Consider the following 27,622-nt stretch of genomic DNA (forward strand, 5'->3'; position numbering starts at 1 on the left):
TTCGAGCGAGGGAAAGAAGTGGGGGGTGAAAGCGAATGAATGAAAGAGTTAGAGAGTGTAAGGGAGAGAGAGAGAGAACAACCATAGCCACAGGAAGTAAGGGTAATGAGGGTGCTGCAGCAGCCCCTGAAAAATCTATATATTATACAAAATAAATACACAGTTTTTCTTTATTTTTACTATTTTCTACATTGTAGAATAATAGTGAAGACATCAAAACTATGAAATAACACATATGGAATCATGTAGTAACCAAAAAAGTGTTAAACAAATCTAAATGTTTTTTTATATTAGAGATTCTTCAAAGTAGCCACCCTTTGCCTTCAACCAGTTTAATGAGGAAAATAAAATCTCTGACCTACGCGGAAGATTAACTTTTTCCTTTAACGAGTCCAATGAGAAGGATATACTACTTTCACTGGAACAGGCCCAGATCCCCGTAAAAGGGGCCGCAGATCGGGCTGCCGTCTGAGAATCCATAGGCGAGCAAGTAAGCTCCCACTGCCACCCGTTCTTCTTGCTAATGTGCAATCAATGGCAAATAAAATTGATGACCTACGGTTAAGATTATCCTACCAACAGGACATTCAAAACTGTAATATCTTATGCTTCATGGAGTCGTGGCTGAACGACGACATTATCAACATACAGCTGGCTAGTTTCACACTGTATCGGCAGGATAGAACAGCGGCGTCTGGTGATTTTTGTAAATAACAACTGGTGCACAATATCTAAAGAAGTCTCAAGGTTTTGCTCGCCTATCTACCTAGAGAGTTTTCATCTGTATTTTTCATAGCTGTCTACAAACTACCACAGAATGATGCTGGCAATAAGACCACTCTCAATGAGCTGTATTCCACCATAAGCAAACAGGAAAGCGCTCACCCAGAGGCAGCTTGCTTAGTGGCCGGGGACTTTAATGCAGGGAAACTTCGTCTTACCAAATTTCTATCAGCATGTTAAATGTGCAACAAGAGGGAAAATAACTCTAGACCACCCAGATGATGCAATCTCTATTGCACACTCTGATCCTCAACACAGGACCCCCTCATGGGTACATGCTGAGTCCCCTCCTTTACTCCCTGTTCACTCATTACTGCACAGCCAGAAACAACTCCAACACCATCATTAAGTTTGCCGATGACACAACAGTGGTAGGCCTGATCACCGACAACGATGAGACAGTCTATAGGGAGGAGGTCAGAGATCCCTCAACGTGATCAAGACAAAAGAGATGATTGTAGACAACAGGAAAAAGAGGACCGCGCATGCCCCAATTCTCATCGACGGGGCTGTAGTGGAGCAGGTTGAGAGCTTCAAGTTCCTTGGTGTCCACATCCCCAACAAACTAACATGGTCCAAGCACACCAAGACAGTCGTGAGGAGGGTACAACAAAACCTATTCCTCTTCAGGAGAATGAAAAGATTTGGCATGGGTCCTCAGATTCTCAAAAGGTTCTACAGCTGCACCATTGAGAGCATCCTGACTGGTTGCATCACTGCCTGGAATGGCAACTGCTCGGCCTCCGACTGCAAGGCACTACAGAGGGTAGTGTGTCTGGCCCAGTACATCACTGAGGTCAAGCTTCCTGCCATCCAGGAACTCTATACCAGGCGGTGTCAGAGGGAGGCCCTAATAATTGTCAAAGACTCCAGCCACCCTAGTCATAGACTGTTCTCTCTGCTACCCCTCGGCAAGCAGTACCAGAGCACCAAGTCCAGGTCCAAGAGGTTTCAAAACAGCTTCTACCCCCAAGCCATAAGACTCCTGAACATCTAATCAAATGGCTACGCAGACTATTTGCATTGATTTGATGAGGTAGTCATCTAGAATGCATTTCAATTACACAGGTGTGCCTTGTTAAAAGTGAAGTTTGTGGAATTGATTTCCTTCTTAATGCATTTGAGCCAATCAGTTGTGTTGTGACAAGGTAGGGGTGGTATACAGAAGATATCCCTATTTGCGAAAAGACCAAGTCCATATTATGGCAAGATCAGCTCAAAGAAGCAAAGAGAAATTATAGTCCATCATTATTTTCAAGACATGAAGGTCTGTCAATCCGGAAAATGTCAAGAACTTTGAAAGTTTCTTCAAGTGCAGTCGCAAAAACCATCATGCGCTATGATGAAACTGGCTCTCATGAGGACCGCCATAGGAAAGGAAGACCCAGAGTTACCTCTGCTGCAGAGGATAAGTTCATTAGAGTTAACTGCACCTCAGATTGCATCCCAAATAATGTTCAAGTAACAGACACATCTCAACATCAACTGTTCATAGGAGACTGCGTGATACAGGCCTTCATGGTCGAATTGCTGCAAAGATACCACTACTAAAGGATACCAATAACAAGAAGAGACTTCTTTGGGCCAAGAAACACAAGCAATGGACATTAGACTGGTGGAAATCTGTCCTTTTGTCTGATGAGTCCTAATTTGAGATTTCTGATTCCAACCGCTGTGTCTTTGTGACACGAAGGGTAGGTGAACGGATGATCTCCACATGTGTGGTTCCCACCATGGAGCATGGAGGAGGAGGTGTGATGGTGTGGGGGTGCTTTGTTGGTGACACTGTCAGGGATTTAATTTAGAATTCAAGGCACACTTAACCAGCATGGCTACATCAGCATTCTGTAGCGATACGCCATCCCATCTGGTTTGCGCTTAATGGGACTATCATTTGTTTTTCAACAGGACAAGGACCCAAAACACACCTCCAGGCTGTGTAAGGGCTATTTGACCAAGAAGGAGAGTGATGGAGTACTGCATCAGATGACCTGGCCTCCACAATCACCCGACCTCAACCCAATTGAGATGGTTTGGGATGAGTTGGACCGCAGAGTGAAGGAAAAGCAGCCAACAAGTGCTCAGCATATGTGGAAACTACTTCAAGACTGTTGGAAAAGCATTCCAGGTGAAGCTGGTTGAGAGAATGCCAAGCATGTGCAAAGCTGTCATCAAGGCAAAGGTGGCTTCTTTAAAAAATCGAAAATATATTTTGATTTGTTTAACACTTTTTAGGTTGCTACATAATTTACGTGTTATTTCATAGTTTGATATCTTCACTATTATTCTACAATGTAGAAAATAGTCCAAATAAAAACTTAAATGAGTAGGTGTGTCCAAACTTTTGACTGATAACTGTATATATTTTGAAAAAATACATTTTCACAAAAGTAGTGCGCTGGGCCTTTACTAATCCTGTATTTGCCGATCAATATATTAAAAAAAGAAAGAAATTCACCCATCATGACAAGAAAATCACAGCACCCCTATGAGAACAACACTCTAGGGGGAGAGAGAGAAAGAATAATAGAGAAAAAGAGAGGGACATTTGGCTATGTGGAGCACACTTGGCAGGTTTCTCTCTCTGATGCTATCATAGCTGTGACCCGGTTTGTCTCTGGTGAGCAGGAGCTCTTGGTTTACATTGTGAGGACATGTTCTCTGGTGCTGCAGGTGCAGACACTGTGGTCTCCGTGCCAACCCTGTTTGACTGAGAGGAGCTGCTCTGACCTTGTCTTGCTGATATGAGAAGAGAGGATGGAGATCAGAGTGTGTGGTTGTCTGAAAAGTGTTATATTTCAACAACAAATAAAGGGGGAAATCAGGGAATTGGAGTTGCTCAGATGATTTCTAGCTACTACTTTCAAAATTGTGTCTACAGCTGTCCTCCAAAGAGGGGGGCTAGAGTTGGTTTTATGTCTCTGGAGGAATTGGTTCCCTCACAATCATGCTCACATTTATCACTGTTTGATAAATGAATATCCAGAGGCGCTTGGTTGATAATCTTGCTAATCTAATTTTATTTGTGAGGTTATACCGTATATATCTTTGCACTTCAGAAAAAAGTATCTTAATGTGATTCCATCCTGATAATCCCTCCTCATTCTTCATGGTCGATGTAATGTAGCCTACAGTTTTACATTTTTATGTCCGGTTTCCTGCATTAACTTGCATAAAAGTGTGTGACACCTGTTTTTGTTGCTCAATGGTTCTCCTGCCCATTTCCTGTTTACTGGTTCTTATTTACGTACAGTAGCTTGTCTCTCTGAGTCAGAAACCTTTTGTGTGTAGTATTTGGTAGTATTTCTTTCTGAATTGAGAGCTGACTATTCATTCACCTGAGCTCCCTGCTCTCTGAATGAGTTTGACAGAATCATTTTTATATATTTTTTACTTTAACGTCTCTGCATTCAAGTCGAGCAAAAAACAGACTTTTCTATTTTCTTTGCTTCTCAGTAACTTGAATTGTTAATTTAATTCACTTAATCTATATTTACTTAGACTACATAGCAATTTACGTTAAGGGGCTTGTTGGGAGGTGTAAAAACAGAGGTACTCTTTGGGATTTGAACTTGCAACACTGTGTTTTCAGCCAAGAATCCTTCAATTAAGTAGGTGGAGAGAAAGAGTTAGAGAGAAGAATGCTGAACCAGCATGTCCTGTAGTTAAGACTAGTCTGAGTACCAGTCTCTTTAGCTAACATTCCACTCATTGCCACTCCTTGTCATTGCCAAAGAGGCTCTTTCAATATGCGATGGATTTACCACGGAGTTGCTCATTGTTTGTTGGAAATATTTTCCATGGCATGAAAACGTGGAGCCTCAAATAGAATTAGTAACAAAGTCAAAAACGAACATTTAGCTATTAGCTAGGAAAGATTTTGTATTTTGAGGCCTAAAATAAAACTAAGACGTTTTGTGGTTGTAATTGCAGTATTTATTTAGTTTGAGAATTTAGATGTGAGACAGCAACATTTGACTGACTGGTTTCATCTGGACAATCGAAAAAAAAAGGTTGCTTAACAACCGGATAACAAGTTGTTCTGTGGAGAGAATAAAAAGTGATAGAGTTCCAATATTTGCATAATCGTTGTGATTGGAGGATAGCTGTGAGGGTGATCGAAACAGGATCAAATCATCTGCTCTCCTTGAGCTCATTAATAATAGAACATTCACATTTGAAAATGGCAGAAAGGCCAGTCTCTTTGGCACATGGGGTACAGGGAGTGGATTAGCTAAAAGGACTGAAACCCAGGCTAAGGTAAGAATGCATCAAAAAACAACCTGAAATTTTGTTTTTTGCCAATCAAAGGGTAAAAGTACAGCTTATTATCATTCATGGTAAATGCAAACAACCACCATATGGGCGCTATCCCAACTTCCATTCCATATTGATGTGTTTCAGTTACAGTAAATAGAGTACAAACACTTAACCTTAATGAATATAGTACTCTCTACCCGCTAGACACAGACCTCATTTCAATGTCCAGTTTTGATTTATATTTGATTGAGTTGTCAACTAATACGAATTCAACATGAAATCAACAAACATTTGAAACATGTTGTTGGCTTTAGGATAAAAGTTGGGTGAAAAAAATACGAACATTTCGGAAATTCCTTTACATTGTTGACATCCTTTATGTTGTTGACTTTTAGCAAATCCCATCAGTCTTCTATGTTGATTCAATATAATCACATTTATTTTTTGTCGTTGAAATTACGTGGAAACAACATTGATTCAAACAGTTTGTGCCCAGTGGACATTTACTACATCTGTAAAGCACTTTGTTGATCTAAAAATAGCTTTATATAAATACTTGTATTTGATTGATTGATGGAATGAAAACCAGAAAGTGGCTATGATGAACAAGAACAAAGTAATAAAGTGCTATAAGGGCCATCATCAAACAAGACCGGCAAAGCTTTCACATCACAGCGTTATGACTGTGCCTCTTGGCAGAACACATCCGAGGTGAAATCTGAATAGATTTGAATAGCCAACTTGTCCCATACATGAATCAGGATGACGGGCCAGACACACAACAATTCTGCAACACTGAAAGCATTAGCTGGGAGATGAGGAGAGTAACCTTACGAAAGTTTCTGGCAAATCTCTTATGCCTCGGAGGGGAGGATGGAGGATGAGGACAGTGCTGTTTTTTATTCTCTGTGGCATCTTGTGTCAGGGTCTTTCTCCATCAGGGGCTATGTGTGTTACCAAGCAGGTGCAGGGCTCCTCAGCTCAGTCTCACTGGGAGACACCAGGCTGTTTGTGTTCGTGCGTGTGTGTCACAGTCAGTTAGGAAAGCTAAGGCTAGCTTTTTCAAAAATAAATTTGCATCCTGTAGCACTAATTCCAAAAAGATTTGGGACACTGTGAAGTCCATGGAGAATAAGAACACCTCCCCCCAGCTGCCCACTGCACTGAGGCTAGGAAACACTGTCACCATCAATAAATCTCTGACAATCGATCATTTCAATAAGCATTTTTCTACGGCTGGGCATGCATTCGACCCCCCCCTGCTTCTCCTTCACCCAAATCCGGATCCCTACAGATCAGCTGGGCTAGACAATCTGGACCCTCTCTTTCTAAAATTATGCTCCAAAATTGTTGCAACCCCTTTTACTAGCCTGTTCAACCACTCTTTCGTATCGTCGGAGATCCCCAAAGATTGGAAAGCTGCCGCGGTTATCCCCCTCTTCAAAGGGGGAGACACTCTAGACCCAAACTGTTAAAGACCTATATCCATCTTGCCCTGCCTTTCTGAAATCTTCGAAAGCCAAGTTAACAAACAGAATACCGACCATTTCGAATCCCACCGTACCTTCTCCACTATGCAGTCTGGTTTCCGAGCTGGTCATGGGTGCACCTCAGCCACGCTCAAGTTCCTAAACGATATCATAACCTCCATCGATAAAAGACAGTACTGTGCAGCCGTATTCATCGACCTGGCCAAGCCTTTCGACTCGGTCAATCTCCGCATTCTTATCGACAGACTCAATAGCCTTGGTTTCTCAAATGACTGCCTCGCCTGGTTCACCAACTACTTCTCAGATAGAGTTCAGTGTGTCAAATCGGAGAGCCTGTTGTCCGGACCTCTAGCAGTCTCTATGGGGGTGCCACAGGGTTCAATTATCGGGCCAACTCTTTTCTCTGTATACATCAATGATGTCGCTCTTGTTGCTGGTGATTCTCCGATCCATCTCTACGCAGACGACACAATTCTGTATACTTCTTTGGACACTGTGTTAACAAACCTCCAAACGAGCTTCAATGCCATACAACACTCCTTCCATGGCCTCCAATTGCTTTTAAATGCTAGTAAAACTAAATGCATGCTCTTCAAACGATTGCTACCTGCACTCACCCACCCGACTAGCATCATTACTCTGGACGGTTCTGACTTAGAATATGTGGACAACTACAAATACCTAGGTGTCTGGTTAGACTGTAAACTCTCCTTCCAGACTCACATTAAGCATCTCCAATCCAAAATTAAATCTAGAATCGGCTTCCTATTTCGCAACAAATCCTCCTTCACTCATGCTGCCAAACATACCCTTGTAAAACTGACTATCCTACCGATCCTTGACTTTGGCAATTTACAAAATAGCCTCCAACACTCTACTCTGTAAACTGGATGTAGTCTACCACAGTGCCGTCCGTTTTGTCACCAAAGCCCCATATACTACCCACCACTGCGACCTGTATGCTCTCGTTGGCTGGCCCTCGCTACATATTCATCGCCAAACCCACTGGCTCCAGGTCATCTATAAGTCTTTGCTAGGTAAAGCCTTGCCTTATCTCAGCTCACTGGTCACCATAGCATGCGCTCCAGCAGGTATATTTCACTGGTCATCCCGAAAGCCAACACCTACTTTGGCCAACTTTCTTTCCAGTTCTCTGCTGCCAATGCTGGAACAAATTGCAAAAATCACTGAAGCTGGAGACTTATATCTCCATCTCTGACTTTAAGCATCAGCTGTCAGAGCAGCTTACCAATCACTGTACCTGTACACAGCCAATCTGTAAATAGCACACCCAACTCCCATCCCCATATTGTTATTCATCTTCTTGCTCTTTTGCACCCCAGTATCTCGACCTGCACATCATCATCTGCACATCTATCACTCCAGTGTTAATGCTAAATTGTAATTATTTTTCCTCTATGGCCTATTTATTGCCTTACCTCCCTACTCTTCTACATTTGCACACACTGAACATAGATTTTTTTTATATTGTGTTATTGAGAACTTGTAAATGAGAACTTGTTCTCAACTGGCCTACCTGGTTAAATAAAGGTGAAATAAAAAAAATAAAAAAATAATTAAGGCTCCTCAGCTCAGTCACTCTAAGACGCATGCTGAAGAAGGCACAAGGTATTATTAGACACTTCAGACTTTAGAGGTCTTCAGCGGTTCTGCATCTGGTGCCGCAGCAGAAGAGTTCTTAAGACCAGTGCCATTTCTGAGTCCTGTTTTTCTGTTATCTGAAAGCTACTCAGTCAACCATCTTTTTAGCAGTTGACTACAAAACCCCATGACTTACTGTAACACTCAATCTAAGTGAATTTCCTCAAGTCAAATTTTAGCTTAGTCATACATTGAGGTCAGTAAGTGAAAATGCACCTTAAATTTAAGTTTATGATTCGCTGGGTAGATAAACAATGAAATCTACTAATGTTGGGGTGATGATGTCACACTCACATCCTTCCCAGTAGGAGGTTGGTTCAGTAAGAAATGATTTAACATTCTGTCATGGCTCTTACCTACCTACTCACTCACCTGTGGTCTAGCAGTTCTTAATGTACCTAATTATCCCATTGGGGTGAATATGTGCATGTAATTAAACAACAGCAACATCTCATGTTCGTGTTGATGGTAATGTTAGTCATCTGCCTCTCGCTTTCAGAGGGTTTCTCTAATGATACCACAATTACAAGCACACCTCATCAGCTTTTCATGTGGTTTGGGGTTTGAGTGTCATTGCTTTGATATTCTCTACACTCTGAGTAAGTCTCCATCAGAACTAGAAGCACAAGCATTTCGCTACACTCGCATTAACATCTGCTAACCATGTGTATGTGACAAATAAAATTTGATTTGATTTGATTTTCCATCAGTATTCCTGAGAGCATAAAAGGCATTACTCTGCCTCTCCCTCTTACTCTCCCTGCCTCTGACCAGCACACAAAGATAGTGAGGATCCAAATTAAACAAGTGTTATGAGAGCTTTGTGTTACTTATTTTACTCTGTTTCTCATTAGTACAGCAGAATACAAAAGACTGTCAACAGAATAGTGATGTACGGGTTGTCTCATGACCTGCGGTCACCACTGGTGGGTTTAGGGTCATTAAATATTGTGTGGATGAAGGGCGGGTGAGTGGCGGGCGGGTTGAATAAACAGAAAACAGTACCTTAAAAAAATCCAGAAATGTCACGTCCTGACCTTAGTTCCTTTTTTATGTCTCTATGTTAGTTTGGTCTGGGTGTGAGTTGGGGTGGGCATTCTATGTTTTGGTTCTGTGTGTTATATTTCTAGGTGTTTGTCCTGGTATGGTTCCCAATCAGAGGCAGCTGTCAATCGTTATCTCTGATTGAGAACCATACTTTCCCACTGGGTTGTGGGTAGTTGTTTTCCGTTTCAGTGTTCGCACCATACTGGACTGTTTCGGTTTTCATTTATTCTCTTGTTCTTTTGTATTTAGTGTTCAGTTAATTAAATGAAATATGAACACGTACCACACTGCGCTTTGGTCTACTCCTTCTTCCTCAGATGAACATCGTTGCAATAAATGTATCATTCTTGTGCAATTTTGATCTATAGACTACATTTTGGGTTTTTTTCAGAAACATTTTCTCAGATAAACTTTATCATATAGGCTATAGTCTGGCAGGTTTATTAGTAATTGCAGGCGGGTGTGGGTGACTTGCAAGCATCTTGCTACTTTCACTGACAAATGATTATATTAATTAGTCCCCGAGCAGAGAAGGGGAGGGAAGAGGAGCAACACTTTTACCACACTATCTATCTCTCGCTCTCTCTCTCAGGCCCCAACAAGCTCGGTAGGCTAATGATAGATCAACTGCAGCTCTGAATCAGACATGAGGAGAATATTAGAAGCGTCAAAGTCACAGCATGTTCTATCTATACTTCAGTCTTATTCTCCTCCCGAAGGCAACAGGGGTTATTTAACAAGTGTAGGCCTACTTACGTGATAAGACAATGTTAGTTGCGTTATATAGGCCTATGTAAGAGCAACAAATATACTGTTGGAAAAAGTTTTTGTTTTGTTTTTGACAAATCGTTTTTTAATAGTTTTTCTACAGAACTAAATCAAGTTTAATCTCACACAGTGTCAATTAGGGCTGTAACAGTACACGTTAGTGGTGCGCAGGTCAGGTGTTTGTTCACCCGCCCACAATTGCTAATAACCCATTCGCAACCATGACTATATGTGATAAAGTTCAAATCTAAGGCCTGCACCAGACACAAATGTACTCATATAAAAATAATCTGTAGGCTATAGCCAGAGATGGCGGAATAATTCATTTCCAACATTTTGGTAGGCTATTTGTTAGTCAACTACAGAACCATTCAAGAGTTACCTCTGCTGAAGAGGATAAGTTGATTAAAGTTATCACGCTCAGAAATGGGAAATTAACTGCACCTCAGATTGCAGCCCAAATAAATGCTTCACAGAGTTCAAGTAACAGACACATCTCAACATCAACTGTTCAGAGGCGACTGTGTGAATCAGGCCTTCATGGTCGAATTGCTACAAAGAAACCACTACTAAAGGACACCAATAATAAGAAGAGACTTGATTGGGGCAAGAAACATGAGAAATGGACATTAGACTGGTGGAAATCTGTCCTTTGGTCTGATGAGTTCTAATTTGAGATTTTTGGTTACAACCGCTGTGTCTTTATGAGACGCAGAGTAGGTGAACAGGTGATCTCCGCATTTGTGGTTCCCTCCGTGAAGCATGGAGGAGGTGGTGTGGGGGTGCATTACTGGTGACACTGTCAGTGATTTATTTAGAATTCAAGGCACACTTAACCAGCATGGCTACCTCAGCATTCTGCAGCGATACGTCATCCCGTCTGGTTTGCGCTTAGTGGGACCATCATTTGTTTTTCAACGGTTCAATGACCCAAAACACACCTCCAGGCTGTGTAAGGGATATTTGCCCAAGAAGAAGAGTGATGGAGTTCTGCATCAGATGACCTGGCCTCCACAATCACCCTACCTCAACCCAATTGAGATGGTTTGGGATGAGTTGGACTGCAGAGTGAAGGAAAAGCAGTCAACAAGTGCTCAGCATATGTGGGTACTCCTTCAAGACTGTTGGAAAAGCATTACAGGTTACTACCTAATGAAGCTGGTTGAGATAATGCCAAGAGTGTGCAACACTGTCATCAAGGCAAAGGGTGGATACTTTGAAGAATCTAAAATATACAATATATTTTGATTTGTTTAACACTTCTTTGGTTACTATATGATTCCATATAAGTTATTTCATCGTTTTGATGTGTTCACTATTATTCTACAATGTAGAAAATAGTAAAAATAAAGAAAAACCGTTGAATGATTAGGTGTGTCCAAACTTTTGACTGGTACTGTATGATTAGATACTGTACATGCAGCTTCTCTTCTGTCATTATATGTTGCCCTAGAAGACTAAATAAATCCTTGCTCACCAGAATATTGTCATAAATCAATAGAATTAATTCTTCAATCTATTTTACATTAGTAATGTTTTCTCTGTCACATCTGCTTCTTTTGCGGTGCGAAGATGGGAATGGGGAGGAAATGCAATAACTTAATATTATGGCTATGTGAGAGGTTATCGACCCACGGTCACTGTTCAGATTTCAGTTTCCATTTAACCCATCTGAACCGTAGTCTACAGTTCCCTTGAAGGGCCAGAAGTATACAGAATGGTGTCGTCTGCGTAGAGGTGGATCAGAGAATCCCCAGCAGCAAGAGCAAAATGGTGGGTGCTGCTATGGTGACCAGTGAGCTGAGATACAGCGGGGCTTTAACTAGCAAAGACTTGTAGATGACCTGGAGCCAGTGGGTTTGGCGACGAGTGTGAAGCGAGGGCCGGCCAACGAGAGAGTACAGGTCGCTGTGGTGGGTAGTATATGGGGCTTGGGTGACAAAACGGATGGCACTGTGATAGACTGCATCCAATTTGTTGAGTAGAGTGTTGGAGGCTATTTTGTAAATGACATCGCCAAAGTCGAGGATCGGTAGGATGGTCAGTTTTACGAGGGTATGTTTGGCAGCATGAGTGAAGGATGCTTTGTTGTGAAATAGGAAGCTGATTCTATATTTAATTTTGGATTGGAGATGCTTAATGTGAGTCTGGAAGGAGAGTTTACAGTCTAACCAGACACCTAGGTATTTGTAGTTGTCCACATATTCTAAGTCAGAACCGTCCAGAGTAGTGATGCTGGATGGACGGGCAGGTGCGGGCAGCGATCGGTTGAAGAGCATGCATTTAGTTTTACTTGCATTTAAGAGCAGTTGGAAGCCACGGAAGGAGAGTTGTATGGCATTGAAGCTTGCCTGGAGGTTAGTTGACACAGTGTCCAAAGAAGGGCCAGAAGTATACAGAATGGTGTCGTCTGCGTAGAGATGGATCCGAGAATCACCAGCAGCAAGAGCGACATCATTGATGTATACAGAGAAGAGAGTCGGCCCGAGAATTGAACCCTGTGGCACCCCCATAGAGACTGCCAGAGGTCCGGAAAACAGGCCTTCCGATTTGACACATTGAACTCTATCAGAGAAGTAGTTGGGGAACCAGGCGAGGCAGTCATTTGAGAAACCAAGGCTGTTGAGTCTGCCGATAAGAATGTGGTGATTGACTGAGTCGAAAGCCTTGGCCAGGTCGATGAATACGGCTGCACAGTACTGTCTTTTATCGATGGCGGTTATGATATAGTTTAGGACTTTGAGTGTGGCTGAGGTGCACCAATGACCAGCTCGGAAACCAGATTGCATAGCGGAGAAGGTATGGTGGGATTCGAAATGGTCGGTGATCTGTTTGTTAACTTGGCCTTCGAAGACCTTTTAAAGGCAGGATAGGATAGATATAGGTCTTGAGCAGTTTGGGTCTAGAGTGTCTCCCCCTTTGAAGAGGGGGATGATCCCGGCAGCTTTCCAATCTTTGGGAATCTCAGACGATACGAAAGAGAGGTTGAACAGGCTAGTAATAGGGGTTGCAACAATTTCGGCTGATAATTTTAGAAAGAGAGGGTCCAGATTGTCTAGCCCGGCTGATTTGTAGGGGTCCAGATTTTGCAGCTCTTTCAGAACATTGGCTATCTGGATTTGGGTGAAGGAGAAATGGGGAGGCTTGGGCGAGTTGCTGTGGGGGGTGCAGGGCAGTTGACCGGGGTAGGGGTAGTCAGGTGGAAAGCATGGCCAGCCATAGAAAAATGCTTATTGAAATTCTCAATTACAGTGGATTTATCTGTGGTGACAGTGTTTCCTAGCCTCAGTGCAGTGGGCAGCTGGGAGTAGGTGCTCTTATTCTCCATGGACTTTACAGTGCCCCAGAACTTTTTTGAGTTTGTGCTACAGGATGCAAATGTATTTTTTAAAAAGCTAACCTTAGCTTTCCTAACTGCCTGTGTATATTTGTTCCTAGCTTCCCTGAAAAGCTCCATATCACGGGGGCTATTCGATGCTAATGCACCACAGGATATTTTTGTGCTGATCAAGGGCAGTCAGGTCTGGAGAGAACCAATGGCTATATCTGTCCCTGGTTCTACATATTTTGAATGGGCCATGCTTATTTAAAATGGTGAGGAAAGCACTTTTAAAGAATAACCAGGCATCCTCTACTGATGGGATGAGGTAAATATCCTTCCAGGATACCCGGGCCAGGTCGATTAGTAAGGCCTGCTCGCTGAAGTGATTTAGGGAGCGTTTGACAGTGATGAGGGATGGTCGTTTGACCGCAGACCCATTGTGGATGCAGGCAATGAGGCAGTGATCGCTGAGATCTTGGTTGAATACAGCAGAGGTGTATTTGGAGGGCAAGTTGGTTAGGACGATATCTATGAGGATGCCCGTCTTTACGGATTTGGGGTTGTACCTGCTAGGTTCATTGATAATTTGTGTGAGATTGAGGGCATCAAGCTTAGATTGTAGGATGGCCGGGGTATTGTAGGATGGCCGGGGCATGTCCCAGTTTAGGTCACCTAGCAGCACAAGTTCTGAAGATAGATGGGGGGCAATAATTCACATATGGTGTCCAGTGCACAGCTGGGGACAGAGGGTGGTCTATAGCAAGCGGCAACGATGAGAGACTTGTTTCTGGAAAGGTGAATTTTTAAAAGTAGAAGCTCGAATTGTTTGGGTACAGACCTAGATAGTAAGACAGAACTCTGCAGGCTATCTCTGCAGTAGATTGCAACTCCGCCCCCTTTGGCAGTTCCATCTTGTTGGAAAATGTTATAGTTAGAGATGGAAATTTCAGGGTTTTTGGTGGTCTTCCTATGCCAGGATTCAGACACGGCTAGGACATCCGGGTTGGCAGAGTGTGCTAAAGCAGTGGATAAAACGAACTTAGGGAGGAGGCTTCTAATATTAACATGCATGAAACCAAGGCTTTTACAGTTACAGAAGTCATCAAAAGAGAGCGCCTGGGGAATGGGAGTGGAGCTAGGCACTGCAGGTCCTGGATTAACCTCTACATCACCAGAGGAGGAGTAGGATAAAGGTACGGCTAAAGGCTATAAGAACTGGTCGTCTAGTATGTTCGGAACAGAGAGTGGAAGGAGCAGGTGTCTGGTCACGATAGAATAGATTCAAGGCATAATGTACAGACAAAGGTATGGTAGGATGTAAGTACATTGGCAGTAAACCTAGGCATTGAGTGATGATGAGAGAGATATTGTCTCTAGACACATTTAAACCAGGTGATGTCACCACATGTCTGGGAGGTGGAACTAAATGGTTGGCTAGGGTATATTGAGCAGGGCTAGAGGCTCTACAGTGAACTAAGACAATAATCACTAACCAAAGCAGCAATAGACTAGGCATATTGACATTAGGGATAGGCATGTGTAGCCGAGTGATCATAGGGGTCCAGTGAGTAGATTAGGCTGGCTGGAAACACGGCGATTCAGACAGCTAGCAGGCCAGGGCAAGCAAGCTAGCAGAAGGGCCTTAGAGGGACATTGCGACAGAGGACGTCTGTTATAGCCTTCTCGTGTGGTTATTTTCGGTAGACCAGTCGTGATGGATTAGTAGGGTTCCGTCTAGCAAAGGGGTCCAGTCCAAGTGGCAAAATAGGTATAGTGGCCCAAGAAATTGGCCGATGGATCTATTCAGCTAATAGTCCAATATGCTCTAGACAACTAGCGGGCCGCGGCTAGCAGGCTAGCAGATGGTCATTCAGGGGACATCGCAATGTAGGAGCCAGTTGAGTATCCCCCTCGAGCAGATTACATCGGTAGTCCAGTCGTGAAGGATTGGCGGGACTCTGTACCCCATACCGGCAGTGAAAGGGTCCAGGCCAGTTGGGAAAATTGGTACTGTAGCCCAGGAGTGGCTGATGGACCTCTTCAACTAGCCGGGAGATGGGCCTAGCATGGGCTAGCTCCAGGCTAATTGGTGCTTGCTTTGGGACAGGGACGTTAGCCAGGAGTAGCCACTCGGATTGCAGCTAGCTAACTGTGATGATCCAGGTGAAAAGGTTCAGAGCTTGCGGTAGGAATCCGGGGATATGGAGAGAAAAATATCAAAATCGAATTTATTTATATAGCCTTATATAGCCTTCTTACATCAGCTGATATTTAATTTTACCTTTATTTAACTAGGCAAGTCAGTTAAGAACTAATTCTTAGTTTCAATGATGGCCTAGGAACAGTGGGTTAACTGCATGTTCAGGGGCAGAACAACAGATTTGTACCTTGTCAGCTCAGGGATATAAACATGAAACCTTTCGGTTACTAGTCCAACGCTCTAACCACTAGGCTACCCTGCCACCCCATCAAAGTGCTGTACAGAAACCCAGCCTAAAATGCCAAACAGCAAGCAATGCAGGCGTAGAAGCACGGTGGCTAGGAAAAACTCCCTAGAAAGGCCAGAACCTAGGAAGAAACCTAGAGAGGAACCAGGCTATGAGGGGTGGCCAGTCCTCTTCTGGCTGTGCCAGGTGGAGATTATAACAGAACATGGCCAAGATGTTCAAATGTTCATAAATGACCAGCATGGTCAAATAATAATAATTACAGTAGTTGTCGAGGGTGCAACAAGTCAGCACCTCAGGAGTAAATGTCAGTTGGCTTTTCATAGCCGATCATTGAGAGTATCTCTACCGCTCCTGCTGCCTCTAGAGAGTTGAAAACAGCAGGTCTGGGACAGGTAGCACGTCCGGTGAACAGGTCAGGGTTCCATAACCGCAGGCAGAACAGTTGAAACTGGAGCAGCAGCACGGCCAGGTGGACTGGGGACAGCAAGGAGTCATCATGCCAGGTAGTCCTGAGGCATGGTCCTAGGGCTCAGGTCCTCCGAGAGAGAGAGAAAGAAAGAAAGAAAGAAAGAAAGAAAGAAAGAAAGAAAGAAAGAAAGAAAGAAGAGATAATTAGAGCGAGCACACTTAAATTCACACAGGACACCGGATAAGACAGGAGAAATACTCCAGACATAACAAACTGACCCTAGCCCCCCGACAAATAAACTACTGCAGCATATATACTGGATGCTGAGACAGGAGGGGTCTGAGACTGTGGCCCCATCCGATGATACCCCCGGACGGGGCCAAACAGGCAGGATATAACCCCACCCACTTTGCCAAAGCACAGCCCCCACACCACTAGAGGGATATCTTCAACCGCCAACTTAACCATCCTGAGACAACGCCGAGTATAGCCCACAAAGATCTCCGCCACGGCACAACCAAAGGGGGAAGTGCCAACCCAGAGAGGAAGACCACATCAGTGACTCAACCCCATCAAGTGACGCACCCCTCCTAGGGACGGCATGGAAGAACACCAGTACGCCAGTGACTCAGCCCCTAAAATAGGGTTAGAGGCAGAGAATCCCAGTGGAGAGAGGGGAACCGGCCAGGCAGAGACAGAGACAGCAAGGGTGGTTCATTGCTCCAGAGCCTTTCCGTTCACCTTCACACTCCTGGTCCAGACTATACTCAATCATAGGACCTACTGAAGAGCTGAGTCTTCAGTAAAGACTTAAAGGTTGAGACCGAGTCTGCGTCTCTCACATAGGTAGGCAGGCCATTCCATAAAAATTGAGCTCTATAGAAGAAAGCCCTGCCTCCAGCTGTTTGATTAGAAATTCTAGGGACAATTAGGAGGCCTGCGTCTTGTGACCATAGCGTATGTGTAGGTATGTACAGCAGGACCAAATCGGAAAGATAGGTAGGAGCAAGCCCATGTAATGCTTTGTAAGTTAGCAGTAAAACCTTGAATTTAACCCTTGCCTTAACAGGAAGCCACTGTAGGGAGGCTAGCACTGGAGTAATATGATCCAATTTTTTGGTTGTAGTCAGGATTCTAGCAGCCGTATTTAGCACTAACTGAAGTTTATTTAGTGCTTTATCCGGGTAGCCGGAAAGTAGAGCATTGCAGTAGTCTAACCTAGAAGTAGCAAAAGCATGGATTAATTTTTCTGCATCATTTTTGGACAGAAAGTTTCTGATTTTTGCAATGTTACGTAAATGGAAAAAAGCTGTCCTTGAAACAGTCTTGATATGTTCGTCAAAAGAGAGATCAGAGTCCAGAGTATATAGGTCCGGTATGCTCTGGTTTGAATCGCATTGTGCAAACTGGCGAAAGTTTTCAGAGCTAAAGGTTAGCTGATGACCGATAGCAGTGGTTAGCTGACTACTAGCTAGTAGCTTGTTAACTGGCTAGCTTCTGTTGAGGGATTCCGGTTCAGAAGTAAAGAAAGATACTTTAGAAAAAAGCAGATCCACACCACATTGGGTGAGGCGGGTTGCGGGAGAGTATTTTGAAGTAGAGGTTTAGAAAAATATTTTTAAAAGGTATGTGAAGAAAAAAGATATATACACGGGACATGACAAGACGGAGGACAAAGATGTCTGACTGCTACGCCATCTTGGTAACAATTTTGAAAAGTAATCGCATAGTACCCACAGATTGTGAGCTAAAGATGAAAACCTTTCCTATGAGTATTATTATATTATTAATTGATTGACTATGGTTTTCTAAATTGCCCAACACTGCTATTTGTAAGGTTAATTTTAAGATAATATTGTGATTATTTAACCATTCCTGAACTCGTGACCAGAAACAGGCTACATAGGGGCAATACCAAAATAAACGATCTGGTGATTTGGCTCTTCGCAGCAAAATCTACAGAGCTGAGATTGTTGTATGCCCCATATATATAGCATTATGTTGGTGGCAAGATTTTTGTATAATAATTTAAATTGAAAAACTCTAAGTGTTGAATCAAGTGTTGTTTTTTGTATCAGTTCATATGTGACCGATCGTCTCGATTCGGTCTTATGTAGCAACATTTGAAATGTTTTTTTTTTTACATTGGATAAAAGTAGAGACTCAGAGCTAGAAAATTGTATATCATACACTACAGTTGAGGAGCAATTGGAAAGTAATTCTGCTTTGAAGGTTGATAAACTTGTAACCTCACTTTTGAGAAAGTGGCCCTTGAAAATGTTGGTACCTAGTGGAGAGCTCTTCTTTGTCTACACCCATTCAGCATAGTTCACACCCTCTTAAGCTTTAGCCCCACCAATCTCTTTAAGGGTTCACATGTGAGGCTATGTATTAAACAACCAAAGATTTCAAGAATAAAGGCTGGTTTATACTACGGGTGTGTTCGTAAATATTATCTGAAGTGCCAGAGTGTGCTCTGGGCGTTCGTGAACTCGGAGCTTTGTCAGATTGTCCATTCTTAGATCCAATTTGTGAAAGTTGTATTCCTGGTCATAGTGCCTGTGAGTTACCGCCTCTCTGATATTACACACAGCCAGAAATATGTTTTGTATAACACAAAAAATGTTCTTGGCTAATAGTGTAAGAAATAACACACAAAAAATGGAATAGTACAAAGTGGCTTAGGACCTAGAAGCAGAACAGTCATGTCTGTCGGTACCATCTCACACACAGTTAAAAAGGCAGCATCAGAGTGGAAACTTGAGAGACCCAACATAACAATCCGGTCACAACAGACAATGCAAGGAACATTGTGAATGACATTTAATTTTCCTGCTTTACCGAAACTGAACCGAACCGTGATCCCAAAACTGCAATACATACTGAACAGTTTGGTGAACTGTTACAACCCTAGTGTCAATATGCAACCTGTTTGTCCTCTCCAGTTTTTTTATAAGCCCCTAGCAACCATTGACCAGATCACATGTGTGCATATTCATCACATTATACAACCAAGGTACCTCAAGTAATTTTGGTTAACTCATAACTAAAATCTTGCATAATTTGGTCAGCTACATGATTAAATTCTGGGTCTATATGTTAGAAATGGAGAGTTCTGGTTTGTGAGGTCTCCACCCATGCAAAATTAAACTCTCAACCAAAGCCCATGTGGGCACATGTGTGAGCCAGTCGAAGCAAAGCACTTTAAGCACCACATTCGCCCAATCTTGATAAGTCAAAATAATCAATGACTGCTCATTGTTCAATCAATGACTGCTCGCTGCTCATTGTCCCACACATCCCATCCCTTCGCGACAGATTCTATGGTTACGCACATATATCTGTCCACGATAGATTATACCTCAAGATACTTTTCTAAATCCATATTTGAAATGATTATATGTCAAGGACATCACACTGCTTGCTTAGCCCCGATTCAGCTCATACCGAGACTTGAATTTGGGACGTCTGCCTCGCAAACAAACGTGACTAACCTTCTGAAGCGTCCTAACCAATCACGCTACTGAAAAAGGCCACAAATCAGTGGCACAAGTGGCAATACTTCATGCTGAGGAATGGGTTTCACAGATCCCCATCTACGACATTCACTCCCCAAATTTACTCCATAACAAACCCAGTGGTTCAGCTCACCATTTTAAAATACTTCACTGTGCTGGCTTAGCTGTACCTCTTCCCCGATACACCTCATACCGAGAATCAAACTCTGGACCTCTGCCTCGCAAACATCCTGACACGTCAGGCTGAGGAGTGAGTTTCACAGATCCCCATCTGTTACATATGCACAATATGCAGTCTCTTTAATGACAAAAAATGCTGGCCTTTCTCTCTGGGCTTCATAGCCTGTGAAACCTTAATGAACTCTAGACACATTACCATTCTACTCATTTATTTCATATTACCAGAACACGTCACCAAACCTTTATATGACCTGCTGCTTTCATACAGCCTCAGTGAACTGAATCTGTGTAAGAGACATTACCATTGCATTATTCTCACAGTCTCACATTCTCTCTCTCAAAATAAACAACACCTGCAAACCACTACTCATTATTTAGGCATGACATTTTGCTGGACTGTAATACATCCTGAAATATTTAAACAAACACTGTTTAATGGGTAACTTCAGGCATTTATGTTAAGTCAATTGAATTCTTAAAAAGAGAGGGAGAGAGAGAGACAATGTTTACTGTGATGAATTCAGAGTCAGCCTGTCTGAGAGGAATACACAAGTTGGGATTAATTTCATTCCTATTAAAAATGTAAAAGGCTCTTTCCCTCACACCAGAGTTTTGGCTGTTCTGAAAATGTAATAATTCTTGAATACAGATCAAGCCAGACTGATTGGTCAGGAACTCACAGACCTTGGCCTCATACAGTTTCCATAATGCTTCCATCTTAAATATGACATGCATTACCCCTGGAACAGTTCAGTTTACATTAGCCTATCCTACAAAGTCACCTAAACCCTTCTCGTTTCAGATCATCTCACCCCCAGGGCCCATATACAAAAATATTCTCAGAGTATGTGCTGATCTAGGATTTGTTTAGTCTTTTAGGTCATAATGTCACGGACCTGGCCATAGAGAGGCTTTTATTCTCTATTTTGGTAAGACCAGGGTGTGACTCAGGTGGGCATTCTATTCCTTTTTCTATGTTTTTGTATTTCTTTGTTTTTGGCCGGGTATGGTTCTCAATCAGGGACAGCTGTCTATCGTTGTCTCTGATTGAGAACCATACTTAGGTAGCTCTTGCCCACATGGGATTGGTGGGTAGTTTCTTTCTGTTTTGTACCTGATGGAGCTGTTTCATGTGTTCTTTGTATTACTTTGTATTTAGTGTTCAGTTCCATTTAATAAATGATGAACACGTGCTGCGCTTTGGTCCTCACCTTCTTCGCTTTGGTCCTCACCTTCTTCCACCAACTGCCGCTACACATAATGAGTACGATTACATGGACAATGGGGCAGAGCAATCTTACTCTGAGATACTTTATAAATATAGGCCCTGGATTTCAGTTGTATGTTATTCTGGAAACTCCTACTTGTTTTGAATAATTAGCACCCTACTGGCACACACTGGTTGAATCAACGTTGTTTCCATGTCATTTCAACGAAATGGCATTGAACCGATGTGGAATAGATGTTGATTGGTTTTCTGTGCCCAGTGGGACAGGTCAAGTTACCTGATCTGTCCGATGTTAAATGGGCTGAGGGGCAGGCAGCAGTACTCTTACTAACCTAATATTAAACAGAATGCCTGTCTGCGTCATCTCCAGATATTCTGAAATAAAGTATATTTTGTATTTTTTGGGCTTGTGCCTAACATATCAATACCTTTTCCTGTAGCTGAGATAATTGACAGCCAGGTGAGATAACTGATTAGGACCTGCCTAGAGAAGCTTTGACAGAGCACAGCATGGGTGAGACTATTATTAAGAGGTTGAAACTTTCTAATTATTCCCACAGCCTCACATACTGATTTGTTTCTCCTTCCACACCAGTCTGGAGCCATGCTTATTATTACAGTCAGGAAGGTTCAAAACGTTTTCTACGGAAATGTATTTCCTATTTCCCTTGTACGAAATTCATCTCTGAAACGCACAAACCAGTAAGATTAAGTGATTTCAATATTACACAAATTTGTTGTTTGTTGTTTTCCCTCAGGCACAGTTGTGAATTGTGCTGCAGCCGAATGGCTATAAAGCTGAGGGATTAAGCTGGGGAAATGTACCACTCTCCAATTCGTTGAGCTATGATTGAACTGACAATCCATAGTGGTTATTAACACATTCTGAAGCTATACATTGTTTGTAGATTTGCTGATGTTTTGACACAAACTGTTTTCCCTTAAAATAAGAATCTTGTGCTGTATCTAATCTAGGCCTATAGCTAGGTTTTCAGACAGATCCCTGCTGTATTCAGACAGTTTCAGATGTGTTGTGCGTTAGCCAGCCACTCTGCCTAATATATTTTACTCTCATCCTAAATCACTTCCATTAATCTTTCATTTTCTTTCCCTTTGTGCAGGGGTATCTCTTTTTGAAGCAAATCAAATATGATGAATAATACATGGACCATAAGAATATTTCTGTAGAGAAGAGAGAGAGGAGAGATAGAGAGAGGAATACTTTTTTTTGTTTTTATTCCGGGCCTCATCAGTTACACAGTGGATGTTTTAACTGGGTGAGTTAATTATTAACTAATAATAATTGCTTCTCTGTGTTATGATTTGTTATAGGCAAGAAGGGACATAATTTAACAGGCTTCTCTCACAACACTGATAGTGTCACGCCCTGACCTTAGAGAGACGTTTTATTTCTCTATTTCTTTATTTTGTTAGGTCAGGGTGTGATGTGGGGTGGGCATTCTATGTTTTGTTTTCTATGTTTCCTTATAGAAACAGCTGTCTATCGTTCTCTCTGATTGGGAATCATACTTAGGTAGCCCTTTTTCCCTCCTTTCAGTGTGGGTGGTTGAATTTGTTAGAGGCAGCATAGCCCTGTTAAGCGTCACGGTCGTATTGTTTTGTTGGCGACATCCAAATAACAGATAGTGATGTTCAAATGGACAGGACATTGAATGGCAGTAATTTCCTTGTTATGAGAAGAACCCCACAAGTGCCCACAGCTATTCCTTGTTAGTCTGCATGTCTGCCATATTCTCTCTGGTGACAGATGGACAATCATTTTAAAACCTGAACATCAGTGGCTCAGAGTTGTCCTTTTCGATATTACATTAATTTCTTTCCTATTTCTTCACATGAGGAGGGGAAGAAAAGGTAGCCTACAACCTTTGGGAAGAAAGACAGACTCATAAAACGATTTGCTCGGGGCAACTAAGACAATGATAAAGTTACAAAACATGATCTGATATTGTGCATCAATAAACATATCCTCTAGATCTCTCAGGCTAGAATTATGCCATTGAAATTAGACTATTGGTTCAGAAAATACTGTGCTATTGTCCTATTGAGATGTTGCTTTAGACTGACCGACTCACAAAAACAAAGCAAATAGTTTTTGTCACACACAGTTTACAGCAGGTATAAAAGGTGCAGTGAAATATTACTGTACAATAATCAAAATAAATGATAATCAGTCAAAGTCAAATAAAAACAACAGGTAATTAGATGAAGGTAATATGCATAGTAATTCAATGATATGTACGCAATATGAAATTCAGTATAGATTATGAATGTTCTATGTCAAGTATGACATACAGTGGGGAGAACAAGTATTTGATACACTGCCGATTTTGCAGGTTTTCCTACTTACAAAGCATGTAGAGGTCTGTCATTTTTTATCATAGGTACACTTCAACTGTGAGAGATGGAATCTAAAACAAAAATTAAGAAAATCACATTGTATGATTTTTAAGTAATTCATTTGCATTTTATTGCATGACATAAGTATTTGATCACCTACCAACCAGTAAGAATTCCGGCTCTCACAGACCTGTTAGTTTTTCTTTAAGAAGCCTCCCTGTTCTCCACTCATTACCTGTATTAACTGCACCTGTTTGATCTCGTTACCTGTATAAAAGACACCTGTCCACACACTCAATCAAACAGACTCCAACCTCTCCACAATGGCCAAGACCAGAGAGCTCTGTAAGGACATCAGGGATAAAATTGTAGACCTGCACAAGGCTTGGATGGGCTACCGGACAATAGGCAAGCAGCTTGGTGAGAAGGCAACAACTGTTGGCGCAATTATTAGAAAATGGAAGAAGTTCAAGATGAGGGTTTTGAAGTTCAAAAAAAGTTAGTTTGCCAACAATAGTAAACTGTGACTCTTTAGGATCCAAGTCGGGGAATCCCATTAGTTAGTTAAACACAATATCCCAGTAGCCTGTTCAACCTCTCTTTCGTATTGTCTGAGATCCCCAAAGCTTGGAAAGCTGCCACAGTCATCCCCCTCTTCAAAGGGGGAGACACTCTAGACCCAAACTGTTATAGACCTATGTATATCCATCCTGCCCTGCCTTTCTAAGGTCTTCGAAGTCCAAGTTAACTTCTTAGGGCTGCAATCCGATGATCGGATTGCAAACAGATCACCGACCATTTCGAATCCCACCCTACCTTCTCCGCTATGCAATCTGGTTTCCGAGCTGGTCATGGGTGCACCTCAGCCACTCTCAAGGTCCTAAACGATATCATAACCGCCATCGAGAAAAGACAGTACTGTGCAGTCGTCTTCATCGACCTGGCCAAACCTTTTGACTCGGTCAATCACCACATTCTTATCGGCAGACTCAATAGCCTTGGTTTCTCAAATGACTGCCTCGCCTAGTTCACCAACAACTTCTCAGAGTTCAGTGTGTCAAATCGGAGGGCCTGTTGTCTGGACCTCTGGTATTCTCTATGGGGGTGCCACAAGGTTAAATTCTCGGGTCGACTCTTTTCTCTGTCTATACCAATGATGTCGCTCTTGCCACCTCTACGCAGACGACACTATTCTGTATACATCTGGCCTTTCTTTGGACACTGTTAACTAACCTCCAAACAAGCTTCAATGCCATACAACTCTCCTTCCGTGGCCTCCAACTGCTCTTAAATGCTAGTAAAACTAAATGCATGCTCTTCAACCGATTGCTGCCTGCACCCGCCCACCCAACTAGCATCACTACTCTGGATGGTTCTGACTGAATATGTGGACAACTACAAATACCTAGGTGTCTGGTTAGACTGTAAACTCTCCTTCCAGACTCACATTAAGCATCTCCAATCCAAAATTACATCTAGATTTGGCTTCCTATTTCGCAACAAAGCCTCCTTCACTCATGCTGCCAAACATACCCTGGTAAAACTGACTATCCTGCCGATCCTTGACTTCGGTAATTTACAAAATAGCCTCCAACACTCTACTCAGCAAACTGGATGTAGTCTATCACAGTGCCATCCGTTTTGTCACCAAAGCCCCATATACTACCCACCACTGCTACCTGTATGCTCTCGTTGGCTGGCCCTCGCTTCATATTCGTCGCCAAACCCACTGGCTCCAGGTCATCTATAAGTCTTTGCTAGGTAAAACCCTGCCTTATCTCAGCTCACTGGTCACCACAGCGACACTCACCTGTAGCACGCGCTCCAGCAGGTATATTTCACTGGTCATCCCGAAAGCCAACACCTCCTTTGGCCGCCATTCCTTCCAGTTCTCTGCTGCCAATGACTGAAGCTGGAGACTTAGATCTCCCGCTCTAACTTTAAGCATCAGCTGTCAGAGCAGCTCACCGAGCACTGTACCTGTACACTGCCCATCTGTAAATAGCACACCCAACTACCTCATCCCCATGTTGTTATTTTTTTTGTTGCTCTTTTGCACCCCAGTATCTCTACTTGCACATCATCATCTGCACATCTAACACTCCAGTGCCAAATTGTAATTATTTTGCCACTATTGCCTATTTATTACCTTACCTCCCAAGTCTTACTACATGTTCACACACTGTACATAGATTTTTATATTGTGTTATTGACTGTACGTTTGTTTATCTCATGTGTAACTCTGTGTTGTTGTTTTGTTGTTGTTGTTTTTGTCGCACTGCTTTGCTTTATCTTGGCCAGGTCGCAGTTGTAAATGAGAACTTGTTTTCAACTGGCCTACCTGGTGAAATAAAGGTGAAATATAAAAAAATGTAAAAATAAAAGATGGATAGCCTAGTGGTTAGAGTGTTGGGCCAGTAATTGAAAGGTTGCTAGATTGAATCCCTGAGTTGACAAAGTAAAAATTCTGTTGTTCTGCCCCTGAACAAGGCAGTTAACCAACTATTCCTAGGCTGTCATTGTAAATAAGAATTTTTCTTAACTGACTTGCCTAATTAAATAAATAAAAATGGATTCCTAGACGTCAAACACAGTCTGAGCAAAGCACTTTGTAAATCAATATCTCAACCTTAGACCATCTCTGACCATACAGCTGTGAAATGATGCTGTGTATAAAGAGAGGGATTATAAATGATGCTGTGTATAAAGAGAGAGTGGTCAGGGAAGAAGACCTGGGCCCATATTTAAAAAAGCATCTAAGAGTAGGAGTACTGATCTTCAGTCCAAATGGATCCTTCAATATATCAACACTCCTACTTGAAGACTATGACTTTGTCCCTAATGGCATCATATTCCCTATAGTGCACTACTTTTGACCAGAGAACAGGGTCCCATTTGGGACAACTGCCTATTTGTGAATCCGGTCCATATGTCTCCACAGTCTACCCCTCTCTCTCCAGTGCTGACTGACACACTGCGACAGTTAATGACACGCGCCTCCACTGTGTCTCTGATGTCTTCAAGGCCGGCGCCGCGCCGAGGATGTTAATGCACTATGGGGGCGTCATCCCGCGTGCCTGCCTGCCTGCTCTGCTTAAGGAGAGAGAAAAAATAGAGAGAAAAATCTTCGTAATATTCTTCCATGACAAACGATGTGTCTCTGCATACCGGTGGAGGAAGACACACAGCGTCACAGCAGACAAAGTCTAATCAACTTTGAGTAACAGTAGTGTAATGTTCTCATCTCATCCCTTGGTTCCAGCTAGTGTTAAAGGTCAGGAGTCTAGATTACAGGCTTCTTATTGCTGTAAAAATTACTCAATTTGTCTTAATCACTCCAAACCCAGCTAACTGTCATCATTACAGTTCCTCTGAAAAAAGAGAGGCAGGCACACACATGCACACACACCAATAAACATACATTTGAGACATTACGAAAGTCCCTGGTTGTGGCACAGTGGCATTCTAGATTCCCTCTTGTCATTTTCCCGCACTTTGTCAGGATTACATTGTACAGGCAATAACATCTGGTTGGACAGTTAACTTTCCGAAACACAGACAGCAATAGGGAACGGACTGTAATATTCATTAATGAAATAAGATAATAGCATGAGGTAGAGAACATGTGGGTCTTTAGCTATTGCTGATAGAAGAGACAATTTCACACAGTCAGATGCTGAATAATCATAATCACTTTGTGAGAGCTCTGCAAGAGATTTATGTGCAGCTGTGTAACTGTGTGTGAAACTGAGTTTGACACACTGAGTATCCATTTAACTAATGATCCTTTGAGACAGACACAAGAAACTCGTCAACATGTGCCATAAAAGATGTGACTTAGTTCTGTTGTTATTATATATAAAGTTAACATAAACACCGTTTTCTGTGGGAAGAACTAGTATGTCTGAAGAACTGAAGAACCAAACAGTGAGTATGAAGGTACTAATTCCATTTTTCACTAGTATTTTTCTGTAATGAATGAAATGGGGTGCCACACTGCACACGCCAGCCAAAGCAGGTGAGAATAAAATGTAGACTCTGGATTATACTTTAGTGTTTTCAGCTAGGAAATCAATACTACTGTAACTACTGTAGGATGTGGACATTTTGATGAGTCATACAGAATGACAAAAACAAAATATTTTAA

The 27,622-nt window shown here is 42.3% G+C and overlaps 1 protein-coding gene across 1 annotated transcript in view; it reads left to right on the forward strand.

Moving 5' to 3' along the window:
• The window catches only part of caln1 (calneuron 1), a 104,263-nt gene that overhangs the window by 44,675 nt on the left and 31,966 nt on the right, over nucleotides 1-27,622 (forward strand). The window lies entirely within an intron of this gene.

This window comes from Oncorhynchus tshawytscha, linkage group LG13 (genome assembly GCF_018296145.1).
Source record: "Oncorhynchus tshawytscha isolate Ot180627B linkage group LG13, Otsh_v2.0, whole genome shotgun sequence".
NCBI lineage: Eukaryota > Metazoa > Chordata > Actinopteri > Salmoniformes > Salmonidae > Oncorhynchus > Oncorhynchus tshawytscha.